The sequence below is a fragment of the Choloepus didactylus genome, chromosome 18 (genome assembly GCF_015220235.1).
Source record: "Choloepus didactylus isolate mChoDid1 chromosome 18, mChoDid1.pri, whole genome shotgun sequence".
Taxonomy (NCBI): Eukaryota; Metazoa; Chordata; class Mammalia; order Pilosa; family Megalonychidae; genus Choloepus; species Choloepus didactylus.
This window is the reverse complement of record NC_051324.1, coordinates 69,835,931-69,848,731: the sequence shown is the minus strand read 5'-3', so window position 1 is coordinate 69,848,731 and position 12,801 is coordinate 69,835,931. Positions and strand designations below refer to the sequence as shown.

The 12,801-nt window shown below is 44.6% G+C and overlaps 1 protein-coding gene across 1 annotated transcript in view; it reads right to left on the bottom strand.

Annotated features, from left to right (window-relative positions):
* The window catches only part of TMEM94 (transmembrane protein 94), a 58,007-nt gene extending 53,526 nt beyond the window's left edge, over nt 1–4,481 (bottom strand). Inside the window, exon 1 of the mRNA XM_037808051.1 lies at nt 4,373–4,481. The gene's annotated coding sequence lies outside the window, so the exon portion shown is untranslated. The remainder of the gene's footprint in view (nt 1–4,372) is intronic.
* Nucleotides 4,482–12,801: the final 8,320 nt, after the last annotated feature.

Below are 12,801 nucleotides of genomic sequence, written 5' to 3'. Positions count from 1 at the left end.
TCCCTAGTCAGGAAGACATATTATGAATCTTTTTTTTCCAAGAGGACCCTGAAATGAAGATAACTGGATTCATATAATTATGCTAAAACTCCTGGTTTCCCTGATGCCCGTGTAAACCCTTGCAGGTTCTCCTTCCCTTGAGAGCCCCACCACCTTCCCCTTGGGCCTTTGGCACTAGCAAAACCCAAAGCTGTCAGTGTTAGACTTGCCCAGCCTGATGTGGGGATCCCAGCCAGGTGCCAGATGACAGACCACGGTTGCTATCTCAGCAATTGCAAGCAGAGCTTATTATTCTACAAACCCCTGATCACCAAACCACATATTCTGGCTGGCCAGTCCATTTGGAAGTAAAACATTCCTCTCTCAGCCCTGGCTACCCTGGAGTTCCCCTGTGCTGCTGTAAACAAATCCAGGCCTGCTGGGAAACAAGGGCTTAAATATACATATATATGGAAGGAGTCTATCTTTCGGGTAAAGAGAAATACTAGCATGAAAACAATACTGACACAATAACAAGATAAAAAATATTTACGCACATACCAGTGGAGACATGGCACCTGGCACGTGGCATTTTCTCACTTGAACTTCGGGCATGGACTTAGAGGCTCTGTGCTTTCCAACTTGGGCTGCTATTGTAAAAGCTCATACTTAACACATCGGGTTGGGTTAAATAAAGCCTTCGCTGTAGGTAATATTTAAATGAGTAAATTACCTCCCTCTCCCCATAGAAACTGTTTCCGAAGCCCAGTGTTAGGGAATGAGCAGTGGGAAGGAACTGACGGACTGCGACCTTCATTTCCCGTGAGTTCTGCAGGAGTTAAGCTTTCCAAAAGGCTGATTCTCAACACTTGGAACTGGCACTCCCTAGCAACTTCTCAAAATAGAAATGTGAAGCGCTTTCTGTTTTATTCCAGTTCACTGCCCAGGCCTGCCTTTCCCAGTCCAATCTTCCGACACTGGTTTACCACCAGCACCGGGTGGGGTGGGGTGGGTGGTGGTGAGAGTTCAAGGACAGTCATCTCAATTATTTGGGGGCTGATTCTCAAGGGAATGATATGTACTTCACCTCCTTGGTCCATGAACTACTCGGTAACACCCCCCAGTTTCCTGACAAAAAGAACCAGTGAACCAAGAAGCTAAAGCCACCACAGCAGCTAAAACAGTCTTGCAAAATACTTGGGGACTTGACTTGAACACGCTATCCTGTTTCAAGGTTAATGATAGTCTACTTTCTGAAGTGTTCTGGTCTTTACAGTGGTTTTCAAACTTTTTTATGCCATGGGTTCCTTTAATATGGCTCTAGATAATAAACTTTACCTGCTGCCATTATTTAAAACAAAAAACAAAAAACAAAACTACTTCCATGGGACACTAACATGCTAACGTTGGCTCTTCTCTTGCCATGATGACCATAAAGAGATACCATAGTGGTATTTTTTTCTTTCTTCGGTGGTTCTCAATCTTTTTTCCTACCTCTGTAACCAAGAAGTTAGGACTTAAGGATCGATTATTATTACTGAATCATTATATAGATATTCCTTTTTACTTTCTGGTATATTAGAGTAGACAGAGGGAAATACCTGAAACCTGAACTGTAATTCAGCTGCCTCGATCTCTGATAAATGATTGTATAGCCTTTATCTTGTGCCCTTGTGATTGTAAAAACCTTGTGACTAACCTTCACTTGTACCTATTTATCCAGTTTTTCAACTTAGAGTCTCATGACCACTGAAGACAGCCCCTAATGTTTATTAATGAAGGGTCTTGGGTCAGCCCAGAACTAACCCACCCCAAGTCCAAAGTTATCTTGATAACCGAAGCCAGATCTAACCAAAATGGGCCCACCTGTTATGTGCAGTAGCTTAGACTTTAACCTACAAGTCACCTATACCTCACTATAATACTAAAAATCATGCCCATCTTCATATCAAGGCCACCATTTTCTTACATACATTCTGTGCCTAAGCATATAATCAATCTGTACATGCTCAATAATTAAATCACTTCTAATTACATCATCTGGGGCCACTGTACTCATTATCCTAAAACCTGCCCATCTTTTTTTTTTTTTAGATGTATGCAGATTTGTTTTTTTTAATTAAATTCAGTTTTATTGAAATACATTCACACACCATACAATCGTCCATGATATACAATCCACTGTCCACAGTATGATAATATAGTTATGCATTCATCACCGCAATCTATCTCTGAACATTTTCCTTAAATCAGAAAGAACCAGAACAAGAATAAAAAATAAAAGTGAAAAAAGAACACCCAAATCATCCCCCCATCCCACCCCATTTGTCCTTTAGTTTTTATCCCCATTCCTCCACTCATCCATACATTAGATAAAGGGGGTGTGATCCACAAGGTCTTCACAATCACACTGTCACCCCTTGTAATCTACATTATTATATAATTGTCTTCAGAAGTCCAGACTGTTGGGTTGGAATTTGGTAGTTTCAGGTATTTATATGTAGCTATTCCAATACATTAAAGCCTAAGAGGTGTTATCTATATAGTGCATAAGAATGTCCACCAGAGTGACCTCTCGACTCCATTTGGAATCTCTCAGCCACTGAAACTATTTCGTCTCATTTTGCATCCCCCTTTTGGTCAAGAAGATACTCTCAGTCCCACGATGCCGGGTCCACATTCATCCCCGGGAGTCATACTCTGCGTTGCCAGGGAGATTTACACCCCTGGGAGTCGGATTCCACGTAGGGGGGAGGGCAGCGAGTTCACCTGTTGAGATCTGCCCATCTTTTGATACTACAAAACTATCAAAATTATTGCAATTTGGAGAGACAGATTTTGGACCGATAGGCCAACTGTTCTCCTGCTTTGCACCTAGCAATAAAACTCTTTCTCTCTTTGAAACCCCAGTGTCTCAGGAATTGGTCATTTGAGTGCATCAGGCAAAAGAAGCCACTGCCCTGGTCTGGTAATACCCCTATCCTGTTCTTACATACAACACGTTCCTAGTAACAACAACTCTAATTACACTACAATGATTCCCTAAAACGGAGAAATGCTCCTGACCCCTGCCCTCTCAACTAAGAATCACTGTAATATTGTATACCCCCCAAAATATAGACGGACCATAATAATTACCAACACAAGAAACCAGCCAGTGGTTACTTAAAATTAATGAATGCAAAAATGTATCCAGACCCTCATAAGTGCTAGATACCATTCCAGCCATCCTAAATATATCATCTCAGTCAGTGCTCACAACCATTCTGCAAGAGGCTCTGAGAAGTTTGGAAATCGATTCCTCCAGATCAGGCCTACAAGACAAATGGTTTTCGTGGATAAAGAACTCAAGAATCTGGATTTTAGGATTCTAGTCCTGGCTCTGTTCCCAGATGACCCTGGCCCTGCCCTGGGCCTCTCCAAATACTTAGCCTCCACATCTGTAAAATGAAAACGTTAAAACTCCCCCCCCCTCCCGCTTCCATCTTCTAAGACCACCCAGGGAATAACTGAGGTATGTCACCCACGCTGAGTGTCTTGGATAGAGCGTGAGAAAACTATCATCCCTTCCAATGCCCAAAATCACCTACCAGAGCAAAAGAGATTCAGTACAGAGCGCTTTCCCTTTTTTCCCCCAAGAGCAGCAGGACAACTGGGAAGAGAAGGTGGGATGTAGCAGCACGTGACCAAATCAATGAACGCGCCAAAGTGCTGCGGGTGGTTACACGCCAGGGAAAGAACCGTAGGGTTTCCCCCGCATCTCGCACAGGGCACCGTGGCACGCATGGAGCTGAGAACCAGACGTCAGAGGAATGAGGACACAGCACAGAAATCAGGTTATAGGATGAGAAGTATTATGTTCCCAAGGTTGCTTCTGAGGAATCTTGAAGAAACTGTAAAGATGGGGGGTAGGGGGAGCATGCTCCAAAACGCAGCATCGCTGGCGGGCTGGGGCGCCCCTGCCAGCCCCTGCCGAAAGCGCGCGAAGGAGAGGCAACCGTCTGAATTTGGGCGGGGGCCGGGGACTCCCAGACGCCTATAAATACACATGACCTCAGCGCTGGGAACCCTCCGCGCCAGGGCCCAGCCACCGCAAACCTGGGACCGAGGCAGGGAGTCTTTGTTGGTGCGAGGCTTTGATTTCTGACGAGAGACCCCAAGGAGCCAAGCGAGGGGCGAGGGCAGGAGTCTGGGGACCTGGGGGAAGGAGGTAGCCCAGAGCCGGAGGCAAGAGCCAGTGCCCCGACTACCCCCTGAAGGGATCCCCTGAGGCCACTCGCTGGGTGCAGACCCCAGACTCCTCACGCGCGGGCCACGAATCCAGAGGACGCGGAAGGCCGAACCCCACGCCCCTTGCTCCCCACTTTCGGGCAACGGGCCTTTCCGTACTTACCGGGGCCCCTAGGGCCTGTCTTCGTCGCCCGCGTCCTCACCCCTCCCTGCCCCCTCCTCACTTCGCGTCCCCTCCTCCAGGGGCCGCAGCCATGCCCATTACTGGCAACTCAAAGGGGCTTACCTCCCCGCTCGGACCACGGAGACGCGAGGCAACGAGCTAAAGTTCCTGGCGCCGATTGGTCAGGATCCGAGACAGGCGGGGCTTTTTGGCTTCTTATTGGCTGCATGGCGTGTTAGGCTGTAGCTGCAACCACCTCTCTGGGAGCCTGGCGGAATTGGGTGCTAAGTGATGCCGGCGAGAGGCCTCGCAGTCACTGTCCTTCTCTAGGTGAAAAAATCAGGCACTTTCTGGACCAGAAGTTCTGACCAGAGGCGAGGTCACGGCTGTCGCCTTGGTTACTTTTCCTACCGACTTATCCTGAGGAGGACAGAGTCAAACCCCCACCACCACCACCACCCCTTATTTTTAAAAAATAAGCCCCTTGCAAGAACGCTCCTTCTCGCTTTCTTCTCAGTTTATGGCTGGGAATAAATGCCTAGAGACGCCTTGCTCAGAGAGTCGTTGGAGGGAGTTCCTCAGGGACTAATATTGTATCCAAACCAAAGCTGGAGAATCTAAGGCAACACTGCAATTCCCCCTCAGCTGGGCTGAAATCTAAAGGGGAAAAAACAAGTTAAAAAAAATTTTTTTTTTCTGGATAATTAGAGAAATCACCTGGGAGTTCCCTCTTGGGAAAACAAAGCAAGCCTGTGGCAGTATTTACCTCTGTTTTTCCAGAGAACTAAGTCTGAGACTTGGACAAAAAAAAAAAATCTGTTTATAAAATTGGAAGAGGCCTTGGTTGACTCTGGGAAGTAAGAGTCCTTTCTTCTCAGCTGGGCAGAAGGTGCCATTTTAGTTCCTAATCTTGTGCGTTTGCTTGAGCCATTTTAGTTATTGCCTAAAAAACTAATAGAATCATATCACTATCCTGCACACAAAAATCTTTTGAGGTTTATCTTTGCAAATAGACGAAGTTCAATTCTCTCAGCTTGCCATTCAGAGCCCTTCAGACCTGCATTTCCAGGCTTAACTCCCCACAGCCCAAACTACTCCCTGCAATTACATAGACTCACCACCATCCCTTAAAAGCTTCTGGGACTTCCCCACTTATACTCCTTTATGCAAGCATTTCCCTATGTTTTGAAGGTTGTTCCCTAGCAATAAAGCCAACATTCAAATACATGCCCATCCTAAAGGTCCACCGCAAATGCTACCTTCCCAAAAGCCTCCCCTTACTTTGTCATTGAATCTCTCTCTATATATACTGCCATCCCCCTTTCTTTGTGTCTCCATTGCCACTTTTACAAAAATATGCTTTGTACAGCACTGACATTTTTGTAAGACCTCAAGCTCCCTGAAGGCAGCTGGCTTAGCCTTGCAGTTCCTACAGCACCATGCTTGGTGCTTTGTACCCAATAAATGTTTGTTGACTTTAGCTGGTCCGTTGCTTATATCTCCTGCCTTTCTACTTCATCCCAGATTTACATGACTGCATTTGGATTAACAAATGTGTTACATGGGTCACCCTGCCCTGCCCCACCTTGTTCCTCAGTCCGCTTTGGCCTTCACTTGCCTCTCCACTCCATTGGTCTTCGTGAATATCACTAAACAAACTTGAACTGAAGGCCTACCAGTTTCAGGCGTTGTGCAAAATTCCTACACCCCTTGGCCGCTCATTCTGTTATTCCTCCAGCCGTACAACATTGCTGAAGAAAGCTACCAACACATGCAAAGGGGCCCACTCTAAATTCACAGTAGCTAACCTTCCTGCACCTCCGTGGTCCCTTCAGCCATGTCTTGTTGATTGTCCAGCAACCCCAGGCATCTTTCCTGAAGCCCCTCTGGTCACTCCCTACGAAGGTGGACTTAATGAGAAGATTGAGGCTTCCAGTGGAGATTTCTCATCTATTTCATCTACTGTTCTTTCCCTCTCAATATATCTCCGAGGAAGAGATACTCATCCTCCTTTTGAAACCTAAGTCCTCATCTGTGTTCTCAGTCCCATCCCTCAAGCCTTAAATGTTATTTTCCACCTCTAGGCCTTATCTTATGCTGTTCCCTGTGCCTGAATGCCCTTCTCACCCCCATTCCATCTAGCTCCTTATCCTCCTTTAAGATCAGGTTGGGTTGTCCCTGCTCTGTTTCCTCATAATTCCATGTAGATAGCGGTGTCACTTCGTTTACCATGTTGTTTTTCTATATTTGACAGGAAAATATTAATAATTCATAAATATTCACAGTCTCTTTCCCTTCTCTGCCTACTAAGGAGGATTCTGTCTGTCGCTGAACAGTATCAGGATGAGAGGTGAAAGGTAGGGTTGAGAAGTACTGAGCCTTGAGTGATTTGATTTACTTTGGATAGGACGGGGAGTTACCAGCAGAGGAGAGATGGGTTTTAAAAGACGGCAGGGAGAAAGGCCAAAGAAGAGCCAGGGTAGGCTGGGTGAGTGAAGAGCTGGGGGAAGTATGGTGGGAGAGAGAAAAAAGAAGCTTTAGAGCCCAAATACCTTAGGTGAACAGGTGAAATACCTTCCACCTCGTTATTCTGATGCTGCAATAGAGACAGAATCTTGCTGAGCAGGCAGAAGCAGGGAACAAGGAAGAAGAATAGGATTTTTAGAAGATTTCTTGTAAGCTTTCACGTAATTTCTCCTTTGGCATTTTTCTCCAGAGACTACAATAAGACTTGAAGTTGCATTGCAATTGTTTTTGGATGCCAATTAATGTTTCTTTGTATACAATTGTGTGTAGAGACTGGACCCATCATGACTGGGCTTTATATATTTCATAGAATGATCTATTTATATGTCATTTCTCCTCCACTAGGCTGTGACTCCTTGAATCCAAGGACTGTATTGTTCATCTTTCTGTCACTATTGATTAACAAAGTACTGGGTACACAGTAGGTGCTCAATTAATGTTTATCCCCTCTGTAGGATCTTTAGTTTATTCCTTTCCATTGTATCTTTCCCCCTGGCTATATAAACACAGTTCTCCTCTCTCCTTAAAGCAAAAGGAGAAAGAGGAAAAGGAGGAGGAAGGAGCAGGAGAAAGAGGAGAACTTCAGTGTTGAACCACCTGGTCTACGTGACACTCCTCTGCCACTCAGCTAATGAATCAGCCCTCTGGAATGTCATGTCTCTGTTGTACTAGCCAGGGTGGCAATCCTCAGTGACTTCACCTTGGCTGTTACAGTAAACAGAGAATTACTACTTTCTTCATTTCATGACATGTGGAATCTTTAAGAGATTAGCTGGAAAATTCTATGTCATCTAGTGATAAGATGCACGTTTCATATGTTGTTAAACCAGCTTGGAATCCACACTTTCAGAACTGACCGAAAGCTTGATAATGCAGTGGTCCACCTGCCAATCAATCAACAAATATTTACCAAGTTCCTTCTGTGTGGTGGGCATGGGGTTGGATGTTAGGGATACAGTGGTGAACAAAGCCGAGAGGACCCCTCCCCTCAATTAGCTAATATTCTAGTGGGGAAGACAAGACCTCAGACAAACAATTCTGTTATCGCTAGTGTGCAAAGTGCTGCAAACGAGCTTCTATAACGGGGTTCTGACCTGATGACCCAGTCTTGGGTGGCTGGTGAAAGCTTTCCTGAAGAAGTGATGTTGCTTAGGCTAAAATCTCAAAGAACAACTCCAAGTTAGGCAGGCAAAAAGAATGACCACACTCATCCCGGATGGAGGGAACAAAGTGTGCAAAGGTTGCGATGAAGGAGGCTCTGAGTTTGAGAAACTAACCAGATACCAACGTGGCTGGAGCAGCAAAGCAGCAAACAGCAGAGCAGTGAGGAGATGGCTGGAAAGGGACTCAGAGCAGCTCACCACGCTAAGGAATTTGAACTTTATTCTGAGGGCACTGAAAAGCTATTGGGAAAAACAAACAAAATTCATAAAATAAAAACAAAAAGAACAACAACAAAAAGGAAACAAGCAAACAAAGCTGTTGGAAGGTTTTACCAACCTGATTGGCATTTATAAAAATGCTCAGTCCGGCTGCTGAGTAGAGCTGTCTGTAGAGAAGGGAGAGCAGGTTCGAGAAGCTGAGAGAGGAGGCTTTGCCGAGCCCATCTGCTAAGGTGGTAGAAGCATGGGTGGTGAGAAATAGATGCATTTGAGACATATTTAGCAGGTAAAATAAGCAAATCTTAGTGATTATTTGGATTTGACATTTAGTGAAAGAGGGAGGGATGACACCGAGGTTTTTACAGCCTGGACCTCAGATAATCTCAATTATAATGACAGAAACATCCCCTTTTCATCTCCAGGGTACCTAGAAAAGGCTAATTTAGAGCAGAGTTCTGGACAAAGCATCACCCAGAAGACATTCTTGTTTATCTCTATGACTTCACTCCATCTAGATGAAGATACTAGAGGTGAGTCAGCAAATGTTATTCAGCAGGACTGACTCAGGTTTTTTTAACAGGAGTGACATGCTGAATCACACACGGGCGAGCCGAAACAAGCTTCCCCTGAGCATCCCCATCATGGAACCATCCTCCCAGCTTAATCATTTGTTTAAAGGCGACAAGAAGTGGTGACAGTTGAAGATTCCTGGACTGGAATACTTTTTAACTTGGCTGAGCGAAACGCCACATCAGAAGCAGGGTCCCCTGCCAGAAATAACAGTGTCAGGAACTGCACTCTGCGGATGGCAGACACATTATCTATTGTTGTGGCAGCAGATGTTTCAGACTCGTCAACAAGCCCTGCCTGGCTCTTCGAAAGAGGATAGTCCAAATGATCAAAGGACACCAGCAGACAGTTTACACAAGGAGAAACACAAAAATAAGCAATTATTTTTTGGGAAAAGTTCCAATCTCCCTGATTAGTAAAGGACATTCAATTAAAAAGAACACAGAGGTTTCATTTCCCACCTAGTCAGTTAGATAAAATAATAAAATTTAATAATGGTGAAGATGTAGTGAAACAGCTATATTTATATATTGCTTATTGAATGCACTGTAAATTGTTACAATTATTTTGCAGGGCAACCTGAGCAAAAGGTACAAAAAACCATGAAATGATTTTTGCCTTACTTATTTCTTCTTATGGTGTTCTAGTTTGCTAATGCTGCCGGAATGTGAAACACCAGAGATGGATTGGCTTTTATAAAAAGGATTTATTTGGTTACACGGTTACATTCTTAAGGCCTTAAAGTATCCAAGGTAACAACACATCAGCAATCCGGTACCTTCACTGGAGGATGGCCAATGGATTCTGGAAAACCTCTGTTAGCTGGGAAAGCACATGGCTGGTGTCTGCTCCAAAGTTCTGGTTTCAAAATGACTTTCTCCCAGGATGCTCCTCTCTAGGCTGCAGTTCCTCAAAAATGTCACTCTTAGTTGTTCTTGGGGTGTTTGTCCTCTCTTAGCTTCTCCGGAGCAAGAGTCTGCTTTCAACGGCTGTCTTCAAACTGTCCCTCATCTGCAGCTCCTCTCTCAGTTCCTGTGCTTTCTTCGAAGTGTCCCTCTTGGCTGTAGCAAGCTTGCTTCTTCTGTCTGAACTTATACAGTGCTCCAGTAATTTAATTCAGACCCACGCTGAATGGGCGGATCAACACTTCCATGGAAATTATCCAACCAAAGGTCTTGTCCACAGTTGACTGAATTACATCTCCATGGAAACACCCAAAGGATTCCAAAATCTAGTCAACACTAATATGTCTGCCCACACAAGAGTGCATCAAAGATAATGGCATTTTAGGAGACATAATACATCAAACTTGCACATATGTTAACACAACCTTAGGAAATAATTCTAAAGCAATGTGTGTGTGTGTGTGTGTCTGTGTGTGTGTGTACGTGTACAGCAATGAACAAGTAAATGGAAAATCTCTCCCCTCGTGAGGCTCACATTTTAGGTGGAGGTGGGTGGGGGTGGGGAGAGTTGCTTACAGACAATAAGCAATTAAGTAAAATAATTAGTATGTCAGATGTTGGTAAGTGGTGTACAAAAAAAAAATCAGTCAGAGGTAGAAGAGGAGGTGGACAGGTTGTGCCCAGAATGGGGGTGGTTTGAGGTAGGGTGCACAGGGAAGGCCTCACTGAGGAGGTATATTTGAGCAAACACCTGATTTAATGCATTTTGCACTTCCTGCTATCTAGATACAGCAGGTGTGTGTAGATTGAGTTATGTACCCACCCCAAGAAACACGTGTTCTTAATCTTAATCCACATTCCTATAGATGTGAACTCATTTCTAAACAGGACCCTTTGAAGATGTATAATCAGTTAAGCTGTGGACTCATTTGTGAATAGGCTCTTCTAATAGCCTAATTAGGTGTGGCCAAACTGAATGAAGGCGAGTCTTAATCCACATGGATGGAGGCCTTCTTTAGAGAGGGAATTAGGGCCCAGCCAGAGGAGGAAGGTGCCAGAAGTCAGAGGAAACCAGAAGAGTAGACTCAAGGAGAGTGACAAGAGGCAGCACTGCCAGCCAAGGAGCCCTCAGGATTGCCCGGCCAGCATTGGAACACTACAGACTTTGGGGAGAAACCATGGTCTTGCCCATGCCTTGATTTGAAATTCCAGCCTCCAAAACCACGAAAGAATAAATGCTGTCGTTTGAGCCAATCCATTGTATGGTACCTGTCGTAGTAGCCTGGAAAACTAAGACAGCAGAGCTCTGAGTGGTTATGTTCTGGACTTTGGGAATATAATACAGCCCTGACATGTGCATGCTCTGGACAACTTTACTACTCATCTGAGCTGTGTTAGAAATTATCTTGAACGATGCCTTTTTTTCAAATAGTTCTTTCTCTTCAAGGGTCTGATGGCCGATACCTTGAATCTGTGAGTAGAGTGAGGGGGTGGAGTGTGGGGTGGTAATAACCTTTTGTAGTTCAAACAGAGGCTTCAGAAGTGTCAGCTCATAAATGTATTTATTTATTCAAGTGATGACAAGGTCCAAGGCATGGCCACTGGAGACAGGGGCTGAAGCAACGTTGAAGGTAAGCCTCTTTAGCGTCTAAGAGGTCAAGAATCTTAGAGGCTAATCTATTGGATGGCTTATCCATATAGGGTCATGTAAGACAGGAAGTAGAGTATAAGTTGTGAGGTCACAGGTTACTGCCCGGTGGTATGAGCCTCAAAAAAAGAGAGTTTCATGAGGAAGGGAGCAGAATGATCTGGAAGTAGTCACAGAAGCAAGGAAAATGCTGGTGCTGTTACCCAACTCCAAGGTACTTGGGTGTGAGAGAAGTGTCCTCTCCTCTGAAGAGTTAGGGGGAAGTGGCCTCTCCATGAGAAAGCCAATCCTCAGGTTAAAAAAGGAGGTAGAAAAAGGGGGATGTGAAAGGAAATGAAATAAGCTTCAGTGGCAGAGAGATTCCAAAAGGAGCCGAGAGGTCACTCTGGTGGGCACTCTTACGCACACTTTAGACAACCCTTTTTAGGTTCTAAAGAATTGGGGTAGCTGGTGGTGGATACCTGAAACTATCAAACTACAACCCAGAACCCATGAATCTCGAAGACAATTGTATAAAAATGTAGCTTATGAGGGGTGACAGTGGGATTGGGAAAGCTGTAAGGACCACACTCCCCTTTGTCTAGTTTATGGATGGATGAGTAGAAAAATAGGGGAAGGAAACAAACAGACAAAGGTACCCAGTGTTCTTTTTTACTTTAATTGCTCTTTTTCACTTTAACTATTATTCTTGTTATTTTTGTGTGTGTGGTAATGAAGGTGTCAGGGATTGATTTAGGTGATGAATGTACAACTATGTAATGGTACTGTGAACAATCGAATGTACGATTTGTTTTGTATGACTGCATCTGTGAATATATCTCAATAAAATGAACAAAAAAAAAAGGAGGTAGAGAGAATGTCTTTTACAGATGTTGATGTTGTTGGAGACTTTCCTCACGAAGAAACAAAGACTTTGGAGAGCACAGGGTAAGGTTTGAAGGGAGATAGTAGTGGAGAAAAAGCCTCCAAGGAAATGGCCCAGAGGTTGCGAAAGAGGAGGTGATGATAAGGGCTTGCATGTGGGGTGGTGACTGAGGGCAGCTGGAACGTGAGGCCTGATGGAATTACCTGAGCTGTCAATTCATGAGTGGACAGTTCCTATGTTAAACTTCCGCGGTTGTGTCTCTGAGTCGTGAATTATATTTTTAAGAGAAGCTGCTCCTTCAATATCTGTAACAAGTCAACGTGCCATTCACTGAGATGGGTCTTCTCTTGGGCCCTTGGGTGCAGTCACAAGGTACCACCAAAGAGGCAATTCTGGAACTTGTTTGCCTCCTACTACCTGGGAGAGATGGCACAAAGTCACAAATGCAATGTGAGCATGGGTGGCCTCGCCACCATCTGCATTCCCTTTGCAAAACTTAAATCTCTGGGGACAGTGAATATCCATACAAAGAC